The sequence below is a fragment of the Pongo pygmaeus genome, chromosome Y, assembly GCF_028885625.2.
Source record: "Pongo pygmaeus isolate AG05252 chromosome Y, NHGRI_mPonPyg2-v2.0_pri, whole genome shotgun sequence".
Taxonomy (NCBI): Eukaryota; Metazoa; Chordata; class Mammalia; order Primates; family Hominidae; genus Pongo; species Pongo pygmaeus.
In genome coordinates, this window is record NC_072397.2 from 4239850 (window position 1) to 4249922 (window position 10073).

Sequence of the window (10073 nt, forward strand, 5' to 3'; positions counted from 1 at the left end):
AGACAGTGAGGCAATTCCTCAAAGACCTAGAAGCAGAAATACCTTTTGACATAGCAATCCCATTACTGGATATATACCCAAAGAAATATAAGTCATTCTATTCTTAAGATACATGCATTTGCATGTTAATTGTAGCACTATTCACAATAGCAAAAAGATGGAATCAACAGAAATGCCCATCAATAATAGATTGGATGAAGAAAATGTAGTATATATATACACCATAGAATACTATGCAACCATAAACAGGAATTAAGTCATGTCCTTTGCAGGGACATGGATGGAGCTGGACACCATTATCCTCAGCAAAGTAACAAAGGAACAGAAAGCCAAATTCTGCATGTTCTCACTTATAAGTAGGAGTTGAACAATGTGAACACATAGACAAAGGGAGGGTAACACACTGGGGTCTGTTGGTGAGTGGGTGTGAGGGAAGGAGAGGATCAGGAAAAATAGCTAATGCATGCTAGACTAAATGCCTAGGTGATGGGTTGATAGGTGCAGCCAATCACCATGGCACATGATTATATAGGTAACAAACCTGCACATCATGCACATGAATACAGAATTTAAATGTAAAGCCAAAAACTATTTTAAAAGTGTACTTTTTTGGTGCTCTCTCTGTCACCCAGGCTGGAGTACAGTGGTGCAATCTTGGCTCACTCCAACCTCCACCTCCTGCATTCAACCAATTCTCGTGCCTCAGCCTCCAGAGTAGCTGGGATTACTGGCGTGCAGCATCATGCCCAGCTAATTTTTGTATTTTTAGTAGAGACGGGGTCTCACCATGCTGGCCAGGCTGCTCTCAAACTCTTGACATCAATTGATCCACCCACCTCACCCTCCCAAAGTGCTGGGATTACAGGGTTGACCCATTGCAACTGGCCTATTAAAATCTTGAAGACAACCCAGAAGCTTTGGCCCAGGCAAATGATTTATGACTAAGACCTCAAAAGCAAGTTCAACAAAAACAAAATAAACAAATGAGAATTAAACTAAAAATTTCTGCACAGTAAAGGCAATAATGGAGTGAACAGTTTACACCATGGGAGAAAATATTTGAACACAATGGACTAATATCCATAAACCACAAGGAACTCAAACTATTCAACAAGAAAAAATGTAACCCCGCTAAAAATTGGGAAAATACGATGAACAGCTAGTATTTAAAAGAAAACATACAAATGGCCAGGAAGCATGTGAAAATGGTGAACCTCATGAAGCATCAGGGAAATAAAAATTAAAATCACAAGATACTATCTTCCACCAGTCAGAATTGGTATTATTAAAAAGTCAAAGAATAAGAAATGTTGGTGAGAATTTGGAGAAAAGAGAATGCTTATATACTCTTGGTGGGAATGCACATTTTTACAACCTCTATGGAAAACCATATGGCAATATCTCAAAGAGCTAAAAATAAAACTAAAAATTTGATCTAGCCATCCTATCACTGAATATCCACCCAAAGGAATATAAATAATTATATCTAAAAGACACTGCACTTGTATGCTTATCACAGCACCATTCACAACAGCAAAGATGTGAAAGCAAACTAAGTGTTTATCAATGGGTGACTGAATAAAAAATCTACAAATATACCATGGAAAAATGCTGAGCCATAAAAAAATAATGAAATATCTTTTGTGGCAGTGCAGATGGAACTGGCGTCTGTTAAGTGAAATAACTGAGAAACAGAAAGTCAAATACTACATTTTTACTTATAAGTGGGAGCTAAATAATGTGTACACATGGACATAGAGTGTGTAATGATTGGCACAGGAGAATCAGAAAGGTGGGAAAGTGGGAGGGAAGTAAGGGATGAGAAGTTACCTACTGTATACAATGTATACTATTCAGATGATGGGTACACTAAAAGCCCAAACCTTATTATATCTAATATGTTTATGTAACAAAACTGCACTTGTATGCCCTAAATCTATAAAAATTTTAAAATAAGAAAAATTACAAACCCAAATAGACTAAAGTACATATGAAAATATAAGAGGCAGCTTAAAGACTTGGGTTAAAAATAGATGAACAGTTCTTCTACAACAAGGGAGCCATTTGGGAAAATGATAAAATTACCTTCATGTCTCAGACTGAACATAAGAATAAACTCCAAACAAACTTGGAATTAAAATATAAAAAGTAAAACAGGGTCAGGCGCAGTGGCTCAAGCCTGTTATCCCAGCACTTTGGGAGGCTGAGGTGGGCGGCTCACCTGAGGTCAAGAGTTCGAAACCAGCCTGGCCATGTAGTGAGACTCCATCTCTAATAAAAATACAAAAATTAGCTCAGCATGGTGCCGTGCATCTGTAATCCCAGCTACTAAGGAGGCTGAGGCAGGAGAATTGCTTGAACCTGGGAGGTGGAGGTTGCAGTGAGCCAGGATTGCATCCTTGCCCTCCAGTCTAGGTGTCAGAGTGAGGCTCCATCTCAAAAAAAAAAAAAAAAAAAAAAAAAGTAAAACATATAAATGTTAGCGAAAACAGATTAATGTCCATTAATCTTTTTGTCAAAATGTTTTTTACAAACCTGTTAGAACAAGTCAAAATCCAGAAGAAATAAAACTAAGAATTGATAAATTTGACTACCTGAAACAATAAGTTTGTACACGAAAACAGCACCATACAGAAATCAAGAAACCACTGACAAAATGGGAAATAACATTCACAACATGTATCACAGTAAAAGCACTAGGATATCTAATCTGTAAAGAACTCACATGTTAAGAGGCTAAGGACAAAATCCTGGCAGGAAAAAAAGGGAAATTTAGGCAAACAGAAAATTAGTCACGTAAGATATCAAAACAGTCATTGAACAAATTTTTAAAAATTGAGGTTGGGTTAGGCGGCTTATGCCTGTAATCCCAGCACTTTGGGAGGCCAAAGTGGGTGGAATGTGAGGTCAGGAGTTCAAGACCAGCCTCGCCAAGATGGTGAAACCCCACCTCTATTAAAAATACAAAAATTACCTGGGTGTGGTGGCAGGTGCCAGTAATCCCAGCTACTCAGGAGGCTGAGGCAAAAAAATTTCCTAACCCAGGAGGTGGAGTTTGCAGAGAGCTGAGATCATGCCATTGCTCTCCAGCCTGGGTGACAGCATGAGACTCCATCTCAAAAAAAAAAAAAAAAAAATTCAAAAACATGATTTATAGAATGCAAATTAGAGCCACGTGTGGGTGGCTTACACCTGTAATACCAGCACGTTGGGAGGTGGAGGTGGGAGAATTGCTTTTGACCAGGAGTTTAAGCCAGCCTGTGCAACGTTGTAAGATCCTATCTCTATAAAAAAATATTTAAAAACTAACCAGCATAGCACATGTCTTTAGTTCAAGCTCCTCAGGAGGTTGAGGCAGGAGGATGGTTTGAGTTCAGGAGTTTGAGCTTAGCAGTGAATTATCTTGGTGCCACAGCACTCGATCATGAGTGACAGAATAAGACTGTGTCTCTGTAAACATTTTTAAAAATAAAAAATGACATACAAATTAAACAGATTTTACCTATTTGACTTACAAAATTAAAATATATGGAAGCATAGTCTCTGGTAAGGCTCTTGGCAAACAAACTTTCCTATGTTGATAGTGAAAATAGAAATGCATATTGGTAAAACAGTGCTGGAGAAAAAACTGGGACTAAAACTACATAGGCATTTGCCCTCTGATCCAATAATTGTGCTGCTGAAAGTTTATGGTAAACATATATCTCAATGATAAGGAAATACATAATGACAAAGATATACAGTACAGCAGTATTTGTATAATTGTCTATTAAAACTACTCAAATGTTCATTTACAAGAGAGTAGTTGGATGAATTATAATACTTCCACACAATGGAGTACTTTATATCCATAAACAATAATGAGAAAGATCTCTACTAACCAATTTGAAGTAATTTGAAAAATATACTGTTAAATGAACAGGATGTATAGTATGCTACCTTTCATGTAAGTAGGAAGGGGATGAAAAAATGTACACATATCTGTCGTATATGCAGAAGAAATTCAGAAAGTATAAACCAGAAACTAAGGGGATAAGTTACTGTCAGTGGATGGATGAGAAAGGAAGAGAAAGAAATACAGAATAGTCATTGGGTAGTAGATATGAGTAGGGAGTGACACTTCTCTGTCATTTCTCCTTTAATGTTATATAATGACCTTGTTTTTGTTGTTGTTGTTTTTACTGTTGTTGGTTTAACAAATCTGTTTTATCTGATACTCCTTTCTGCTTTTGCTTTCCATTTGAGGGATTTACATTTTCCCATTCCTTTACTATGAGTCTGTACCTGCCTTTAGCTCTCAATATAGGTCTTTTGTAGGCAGGAGATGGTTGGGTCTTATTTTTTCAATCCAGTTTGACACTTTATAAGTGGAGTACTTAGGCTATTTACATTCAAGGTTAATACAGATATGTGAGGTTTTGTTCCTGTCATAGCGTTAGCTAGTTGTTTTGGAGTGTCAATAGGATCTGTTTTGGAGTGTTTAAAGGATCTGTGAACTTTGTACTTATGTATTTTTTCATGATGGTAAGTATCATTCTTTTGTTTTCATGTTTAGAACTTCTTTGATAATTCCTTATAGGCCTTTTCTATTGGTAATGAACTCCTAGGCATTTGTTTGTCTGGGAAAGACTTTATTTCTCTTTCATTTATGAAGCTTAGTTGGCAGAATATAAAATTCTTGATGGGGTATTATATTTTTCATTAAGGAAGATAAAAATAGTCCCTTTCCGTTCTGGCTTGTAGGGTTTCTGCTCATTAGATGGGATTTGCTTTATAACGGATTGAAATTTCTCTCTCGCCACCTTTAGGATTTTTTCCTTCACATTTATGTTGAATAGTCTCATGACTAAATGAGTTGGTGAGGTTCTTCTTGGAATTTATCTTCCACGAATTCTCTGGGCTTCTTGTAGTCAGATGTCTAAATCTCTCCCAAAGCCTGAGTTTTTGTGAATTATTCTTTTAACTAGGTTTTGCATACTTTTTACTTTTTCTTCTTCTCCTTTTATAATATCTAAAAGTCATAGGTTTGAGTTCTTTACATAATCTTATTTTCTGAGGCTTTGTTCATTGTTAAAAATTCTTTTTTCTTAACTTTTGTCTGACTACGTTAATTTGAAAGATTTGTCTTCCAGCTCTGAAATATGTTCTCCCACTTGGTCTAGCCTATTGTTAAATATTTCAGCTGTATTTAGTAATTCCTTTCATGAATACGTCCTAAGTTATTTCCACGATTTATTTGCGTCAGTTTTTAGCTTTTTCTTGGATCTCATTGAGCTTTATTTATTTATGTATTTATTTATTGAGACAGGGTCTCACTCTGTCGCCCAGGCTGGAGTGCAGTGGCACAATCTCGGCTCACTGCAACCTCCACCCTCTGGGTTCAAGCAATTCTCCAGTCTCAGCCTCCTGAGTAGCTAAGATTACAGGTGTGCACCACCACGCCTGGCTTCTCATTGAGCTTTAAAATCAGAATTTTGAATTATCTGTTATTTCAAAGATTTCATTTTGGTTAAAATTCACTGCTGGAGAGTTAGTGTGATTCTTTGGGAGTGTTGTAACACTCTTTTCTAAATATACTTTTGGAGTTTTTCTTTGATTGTTTCTCATCAGGATAATATATTTCTTTTTCTTTTTTGTATTTACTCTTGTTTGGCCAGGAGTCACCTGTCCTTCACCCCAATGCCACCCTGGTCACACACACCCTTTTGGGAGGTGTCTATAATGTATGATGTTGTCTTTGACTTTGGTTCTGTGTGCTTTCAGTGGGAAAGAGTCTATACAAGTTGCAAGAGTATTCACTGTTCAATGTTCAGTCTAGTAGGTGGCACAGATAATAACTGTTGCCAGTGTAGATGTGTGTGTACTTGATGCCTGTTTACTCAGAGAAACTCTCTATTGCCTCAGGCAGTTGGCTGATCTGTGAAATGCACAGTCGTCTGAGCTCCCTACTTAGCCCCACATATGGGGTTGGCTGGGAGAACATGGGCAGGGCTGAACCTGAAAGGCCCATCTACAAGTCCCTTAATGACAGCCAAAAGCATTAGTTCTGAAGGGAAGGGGTTCTGCTGTACAGCTCCCAAGTGGCTAGAGGTGTGTCTAGGCATGGAGTTGTGAAACCTCTGCTGCCCCAAGTTCTGCCCAAAATTTAGGCTGGGGTCAGCCTAAATTTATAATCTAGGAGTGGGTGCTCCATGTGCCTGAAGACATGTCTGGGTGTCAAGTGAAGAGAGCCCTTCTGCACTGAGATTTTTGCAAAGGAGGGAAGTTTTGGCCCATGCTCCCAATTGAGGCAAGCAGAAGTGGGGTCTGCCTCCCTTTCATTCTTTGGAAGTGGTGAGGCATGCTTTGCTAACAAGCCAGGGGAGTAGGCAGAGACATCTAGCAGTAACACAAACAGACAAGTTCCAGGTCACAAAGTTTCCCTGGCTGCAAGTCTCTGCCCAGGAGAAACCTTGGCTTTAGCCACTCTTCTCTTGCTTCAGTTCCACAGTGGTGTCTTTGTCTCAGCCTTGGATCTGGAAAAATGCCTAGAGCTTTTCCTGGTGTCTCTTTCTCCCTCACTGCCTCTCGGCCTCTCCACGAGTTAACTCCCAGGCTTGGAAGAAACAAGGTGTTATCCCTTGGACTGAGATCCACAGATCCGTAATGGAATAATAAGTCACAGAAGGGGACTCTCTGCCTTTCTCACTGGAGTTTCACTCACTTTTATCAGCTGAATGCTGTCACTGGGTTTGGTTACCAATCCTTTCCTCTGCAAAATCTGTGGTGTCCTTCAGCGTATTCTATTCTGGTGAATTATCATTTTCTTTTCCTTTTTTTTTTTCAGACGAAGTCTCGCTCTCTTGCCTAGGCTATAGTGCCATGGCTCGATCTTCGGCTCACTGAAACCTCCACCTCTTGGGTTCAAGTGATTCTCCTACCTCAACCTCCTGGGTAGCTGGGATTACAAGAATGCACCACCATACCCAGCTAATTTTTGTATTTTTCAAGTAGAGACAGGGTCTCACTATGTTGGCCAGGCTGGTCTTGAAACCCTGACCTCAGGTGATCTGCCCGCCTTGGCCTCCCAAAGTGCTGGGATTACAGGCATGAGCTACTGTGCCTGGCCCTCATTTTCTTTATCATATTAAAGCTTACAGAATTTATATTTACACAATTTTTGCTTTTCCAAGTGGCTGAGGCACATTAAAAGCCTCTAATCTGCCTTTTGGGAAAATATCTGTTTTTTAAATTTTAAGAAGAGTTTAAGAAGCATTGATGTAAATGTTTCTTTAAATATTTGGTTACATTCATCCATGAAGCCATGTAGTCCTGGGCCTTTCTTATTGTGAATTTTTGATTATTGATTCCTTATTGGAATTAACTGAAAGACACAGGACACCTCAGATCCTGCAGAGGAGAAAGTTGGTAAGCAAACCCAATGACAGTAACCTCCTTTTTATTACTCTATTTTTTTATGTCAGCCAGGCTGGTGACTCACGCCTGTAATCCCAGCACAGTGGGAGGCGGAGGCAGGAGGATCACCTGAGCTCAGGAGTTCTAGGGCAGCCTGAACATGTTCAACCCCATCTCTATAAAAACTAGCCTGGCACGTGCCTAAGCAAGACTGTCTCCAGGAAAAAAAAAAGTTTCTATGTTTTTATCATTCAGTCTTGGTACTTTATATGTTTATATAAATTTATCAATTTCTTCTGTTATTTAGTTTATTGGCAAATAATTGCTCACTGCAGTCCCGTTTGATCCCTTTCGTATCTCAGCCTTTCATTGTGATGTCTCCTCTTTTATTTCTTATTTATTTGAGCCTTTTTTTTCTTAGTGTGGCTAAGAATTAGTTTTATTTTTCAAAAAGTTAACAGTTTTATTGATTCTATTTTTCTATTCTCTAATTGATTTATTTCTGGGTAAACTTTGTTATTTCAATTTATTATTGCTTCACTGCTAAGTTTGAACTTTGTTTTCTTTCCAATAACTCAGTATGTTGTATCTTCATTTTCATTTGTTTTGAGCTTTTTCCCCCTTTTCCTTTGTTATTGACTTTTTGTTTCTATAGTGATCAGAAGATATAGCTTATTATGTTCTCAATCTTCCTAAATTTTAACTTGTTTGTGAAGTTTTTTTTTTTAAGTTTTCTGTGTAAATGTTGAACCCATTTTTGAAGGGTATTACAGTCTACTGCTATTATTGTCATTCTGTGCATTTTTTCTTCTGATCTCTTATCACTTGCTTTATGTTGAGAAGTTCTACACATACACACACACACCCACACATATATACATATGTATAAAGAAATATTTATATATGTAGATGCATCTATATATCTCTATGTATAGATAAGGATATACACATAGATAAGGATGTGTAAATACATGTATGTAGATGCTAGATATAGATATTTAGATGCTTCTACATATATGAAGGTTTCTTTAGGCTGAACTTAAAAAACATCATGAACAATCCTCCCACCACCTCCTCCTGAGTAGGTGGGATTAAAGGAATCCACCACAACGCCTGCCTAATTTTTGTATTTTTTTGTAGAGATGGGGGTCTCACTGTTTCCCAGGCAGATCTCAAACTCCTGGACTCAAGTGATCCACCTGCCTGAACTTCCCCAAGTGCTGGGATTACAGGCATGAGCCATCGTGCCTGGCCTAATTTTTTAAAAAATATATCACCGAATGGACAAGTTATCCCATTGTCAGATAAAGTTATCCCATTGTCTGAAAATGAAGGAGAGAAAAAAGATAACGAAAGGAAAACAGAGCTTATCTGGGTAACAGGAAGTAGGAGACATTTGCTTATAAAAGGAGAAACCGGGCTGTGCGCAGTGGCTCATGGTTGTAATCCCAGCACTTTGGGGGTCCGAGGTAGGAGAATCATGAGATCAGAAGTTCAAGACCAACCTGGCCAATATGGTGGAACCCCGTCTGTCCTAAAAATACAAAAATTAGCTGGGCATGGTGGCAGGCGCCTATTATCCCAGCAACTCCGGAGGCTGAGGCAGGAAAATCGCTTGAACCTGGGAGGTGGAGGTTGCAGTGAGCCAAGATCACCACTCCAGCCTGGGTAACAGAGCATGACTCTGTCTTTAAAAAAAAAAAACACCAAAAAACAAAAAACAGGAGAAATCAGATTCAGAGAAGTAAACTACCATATATCCTTAACATTGCTGTCCTTGCCTTCCCCAGGGTGTTGCTGAAAATGTCAGACTCCAATTTGGATAGCAGCAAGAATTTCTTTGAGGTGGAAGTAGATGATGAGGAAAGTATGATTTTGACATTGGTGCCAGTTAAAGATGACCCAACTATGGAACAAATGGAATCAAGTGTTTCTTAACTTCTGATGTCAAACTGGAGAAATTTAAGAAATACAATCAAGGTCATCTACTTCAAACAAATGAACAATTTACAGCATGACAAAAAACTAGATGCAAAATACTAGCACTTCCCTTGCCATTTTGCCTCCCATTAATAAGGTGTGTTGGGACACTTTGTGGGATTGCTGTTAACAACTCAGTTTGAGTACTAAAGGCAAGAAAGCAGAAGTTTGTCTGAGGCTCCATAGGCATGCTTACCCTGAACAATAGCAAGATATGCTTGAAATGTCACAAGACCAGATTGCAGTGTCGTTCGAGGAAATGCAAGGCAGTGACCGAGAGAGCAAGGCTTCAGAAAAGTTATGAGGTGAATGAGAGAGCAGAAGAGAATAATACAGTTGAAGTGATAACTTAAGTGCAGGGAGCCATATTGGCATCATGGGCAAGAATTGCTGCAAGAGCTATTCAGACTAAGGCTGTGAATTCATGTTCCATTCCTGTTTCTGTTGAGACCTTTTTGATGCACAACTCTGGTATCAGGTGGTGTGTGGTCCATGGCAGATGTCTCTTGGAAGACACAAAGGGCTGGGTACAGTTTCATGCATGTCAGGCCTGGGTGCCTACCACTCACAGGAGGATGATTTCTCTCTTCTTGTTACCTGCCTGTATTTTCCCATCCCTAGGCATAGAAGATATGTTATGCCTTGACTATGCTAGGAGGAATAAGATGATGAAAAGATTAATGAAAATGGAGAAGTAG

General features: G+C 38.7%; 1 pseudogene; it reads left to right on the forward strand.

Moving 5' to 3' along the window:
* Positions 1–9198: 9198 nt before the first annotated feature.
* LOC129025987 (developmental pluripotency-associated protein 2-like) lies at positions 9199–10073 on the forward strand (annotated as a pseudogene).